Source organism: Mus pahari, chromosome 4 (genome assembly GCF_900095145.1).
Source record: "Mus pahari chromosome 4, PAHARI_EIJ_v1.1, whole genome shotgun sequence".
Lineage (NCBI taxonomy): Eukaryota > Metazoa > Chordata > Mammalia > Rodentia > Muridae > Mus > Mus pahari.
The window spans coordinates 26,983,888-26,988,244 of record NC_034593.1 but is presented as its reverse complement, the minus strand read 5'-3'; the positions used below and the strand labels follow the sequence as shown (position 1 = coordinate 26,988,244).

At 44.6% G+C, this 4,357-nt stretch overlaps 1 non-coding gene across 1 annotated transcript; it reads left to right on the top strand.

Annotated features, from left to right (window-relative positions):
* The first annotated feature begins 3,845 nt into the window (after positions 1–3,845).
* Positions 3,846–3,986, top strand: LOC115063910. The gene has a single exon (XR_003843777.1). It is a non-coding gene; the product is annotated as a small nucleolar RNA SNORA48 (small nucleolar RNA).
* Positions 3,987–4,357: the final 371 nt, after the last annotated feature.

Sequence of the window (4,357 nt, the reverse complement as noted above, 5' to 3'; positions counted from 1 at the left end):
TAACCATTTAAGCAGAGATTTTTTTTTTTTTTGGACCACAGAAGGAAAATTAATTCTAAATGCATCCTTTTGGAGAGGAAGAAAACAGAGGGAAAGAAAGTTGCTTAAGGGGATTCTAATTACATTTAGCATCAATCTTTGTAGAACTGTAGTGGAAATTTGAAGAATTGATGAAAACAGTTACATATTTTAGGACCAATCCCTATTATTCAGTTTATATGGTTAAAAAATAAAAATGAGGTTTAGTTGCATGTCAGAGAGAAAGCGATGTGAAACAGGGTGGGAAACTCCCTCTCCGCTGGTTGTTTTCCACAGCACGGAGAGGTGCTGTGTAGGCTGCTGGGGGAGAAAAGACTTCACTGATCTTGCCCAATGCTGGGCCCTATGTGCTACAACACCAGCCTTCAGGCAAGATATGCCCATTGGTACAACGATGACCTGACTTTTTTAGGTGTTTCATGCCTAGTACTTTAACCAGGTCAAAAGCCTATTGTTGGGGAGTTCATAGATTCTAGGGAAGAACCTACTAATGTTTGGCTAAATGTGGTCAAATCGCCTTCTGAACATTTATTGTTTTATGCATAAATCCGTGTGGCTTTCAGTCTTGGTCAGAGAGGCTTCATTTTCTTTGGGAAGCAGATAAGGCCTCATAATTGGTCAAAGAATGGAGTAAATGACTGTGGAGCGCTTAGCCTAAATGAAACTCCCTTCGTTAATGCCTCAGGACCTAGGGGCCAGCTCTTCCTCCTGCCACAAGCAGCAAGGGGTAAGGAGGTCATCTCTTGTCCATGTCACTGCCTGAAAGTTTTATTTTATTTATATAGTCTATGCATATACACCTGCATGCCAGAAGAGGGCATCAGATCCCATTTTAGAAGGCTGTGAGCTACCATGTGATTATGGGACTTGAAGTCAATCCTTCTCGAAGAACGTCCAGAGCTTTTAACCCCTGAGCCATCTCTCCAGCCCTACTCTGTCTTATTTTTACTCCTCTGAACTTGGAGTTCACTTTTTCCCCCTAGCCTGGCAGCCAGCAAGCCTCAGCAACCCATTTGTCTTCACCTTCCCCAGTGATGTAGTCATTGTAGGCATTCATGAAAAGAAATGCTCCATTTGTTACATAGGTGCTAGAGTTCAAACGACTACAGTTTTGTTTTGACCCCATTTTATGTTTGCTTAGCCAGTTCTCAGCTCTCCACTCTTTTCCCCACAACAGTTACCTTAGTAACATATTTGAGATTTCCATGGCCTTGAACATGTCCAGATGCATTAACCAAAATAATTAATGTAAACTAAAATAACTAGAAAAGATATGTCTTTAAATATCTGGTATGCTATTATCTAAAATAATTGGTATACTCTATCAGAAATGAATGTTTCAGAGTTACTCTAACCCTCTTCTAATTTTGGTGTAACTTATGGTCTTTGTGGTTTTTGCCTTTAAAAGCTCTGTACTCCCAAGCTTGGACACCAAGAGACTTTTCAGAGGCACAAGTCTACTTTTGGTCTAGCCATCAAAAAAAAAAGTTTAAAACTTTTAACTGGCTTAATCAGTGTGGTTGCCAGTAATTATCTTATATGAATAACTTAACTGGAGGCCCCAGCGAGATCCTCCTTGATCTGTGGGACTCAGCCTCACTCTTGGCCTTGACAGACTGGGAGAGGTTACAGGGAGATGCTCCCTGATAAACATTCCATAGCCCCCCTCTCTCACTGAGTTTGGTGATGTCTGGAGTGACTGCTATATTCCCTATACAGAGCCAGCGTCCTTCTAACACTTCTAGGAAGTAAGTCCACATACTGAATTCAGTTTTGATTCTGGGGAAAGGGAGACAGGCCCAAAGGATTTGGGATATCCTTGAGATTTAGGAGATTCTTTTTAGGTGGTGGTGTGGGGTAGGAGCGCTCTTCCTGATTTGGGGAAGCAAGCTGACAAACTTACCCTGGTCCAGAATCTGAATTTAATGGTTTTCATGCTGTTAAAACCACCATAAAATGGACAAATGCCAATAGATACCAAATGTTCAAGAATCACTCAGTATCAGAGCCTGTTGCTTTGTCAATGCTGTCTCACTTCTGCTGCTATACAAAGTCTCTACTCTGTGACAGTGATGCGTGATGGCAGTCCCAAGGTCCCCCTCCCATGACTGTGAGGACTTGCTGGACATTTCTCAGGCCAATTGCCCCGATCTCCAGGAAATTCCCTTGCCTGAAGCAGAGGCCAATCTGTTTACCGATAGAAACAATCTGGTCATCAACATAGTGAGGAAAGCTGGAGCAGTAGTAACTATACAGTGGGCCACTGTAGGCACTACCATATGGTACAAGCCTTGCCATATGGCACAGGAGGCCGAGAAGGCAGAGTTGATGATGGCTCTCAATCAAGCCTTGTGTTGGGGAAAGGACAGATAAATAAGCATTTATACAGCCTGCAGGTATACTTTTGCTATTCTTCATGCCTATGACATGTTTTATAAAGAGAGAGACCTGTTGTTTGCTGAAGAAAAAAAAAAGGTTAAAAATAGGAGAAAAGCCTCACTTTCCTTACAGTGGTCTGATTCTTCACAAGAGACATCACAATAGGAATACACCTGAAGACAAGGAAATTGGAGCGAAGATCAGGAAGCCTGAAAAGCAGCAGGGATGCCTGTAGAGCCCCTTCTGTCTTGCCCATTGCTTTGCCTGATCCACAGCTCCTTCCCCAACCCACCTATTCCCAGGAAGATGAGCATAAGGCCAGCTCCCAGGATTTAACTCAAGAATTATCCTCCCCGAGGCCCTTGGATGCTTTTTGGTGTGCCAACTGCTCCAGACCACCCATTTGGGTACCATCAGGCTAACTCAATTATTATATCCCAGGCACCAGATTCTGCATCTCTGCGAGGTGGCAGGTTGCCTCTAAATGTCGCTCTTGCATACAAGACAACCCAAGGCAAGGGGCGAAATGAGCCCCCATCATTCGTGTGAGAGGACTAGCCCCTGGTAAGAAATAAGAAGTGAGTTTCATAGAGATGAGGCCCCCTTACACTGGGTATAATTATCTGTTAGTGTTTGTGGACACCTTCGCAAGAGTGGTGGAAGTCTTTGCTAGCCAGAGGGAGACAGCCACGGCAGCGGTTAAGAGGTAGATTATTCTTAGGCTCAGGCTGCTACTGCCAGTTGGATCGGATAATGGACCTGCCTTCATTTTGTCCATAGCTCCAATGGTCGGTAAGGCCTTAATTGTAATCTGGAAGCCTCATCGCACCTATTGGCCTCAGAGCTCTGGAAAGGTTGAACACATGGACAGGACGATTAGGTCCACCCTTTCTAAATTAATTTTGAAAACCAGTGGAAATTGGACCAAGCTTTTTACCCCTGGCCATTCTTAAGGCAAAACTTACCTTTTACAAGGCAGGATTCACCCCTCTGTGATTATGTTTGGAAGGCACCTTAGTCACCACTGTATAGCTGTGACCAATGTGTCTTTTCTTATGAAAGAAAGCATTAACTGGGGGGCTCGGTTATAGCCTCAGAGGTTTAGTTCATTATCATATTATCATGGACTTGGAGGGGAGCCTGGCATCATGCAGGCAGGCAGTCAGTCAGAGAGAGAGAGAGAGAGAGAGAGAGAGAGAGAGAGAGAGAGAGAGAGAGAGAAACTGGGTGGGCTTGGCATGGGTTTTTTAGCCCCCAAAGCCCACCCCTAGTATTACGTTTACTCTAACAAAGCCATACCTCCTAATCCCTTTAAACAGAGCCCCTGGTGAGGCTAAGCACCTGGATATCTGAAACTATGGAGACCGTTCTTATTCAACCCACCACAGAAGGCTGCCTGCCTCGTTGCCTTGTTTAAGACCATATCTTCCTCCTGGCAACGGGCAAAGAGTCACCTTGGTGGTGGTGTTCTTACATCAGTCAGGGGCAGAGCAGATGGCCGTCCTTTGTTCATCCTAGCCTGATGCCTGGCTTGGTGGCCACAGCTGTTTTATGCATAGGATTCATAAAAATCAAATCAAATCCAAGCAGTGCAGTATGGGAAGAGGAAGACAGACAGAGGACCACTGTGCTACCCAAAGACTTGCCCTCCAGTCTCTGGCACAGGCGGGCCATAGACGCCTGCTTGCCACCATGCTACGCCGTCCAATGATAGGAGTCAGGTGGCAGGAACTGCTGCCTTGGGTGCTATGACCCTAATCAGATGAGAAAGGGGCCTATAATAGATAAGCCTATTAGATGGAGGTAGACATTAGACACCATCAGTTCTCCCTTGATTCACTCCACGCCTAGTAGGGTCTCTGGTAGAAGTAATTCTCCAAAGTTTTTAATTGGCTTAATTAGCATGGTTGTCAATAACTGTCTTGTGTGGATCATTTTA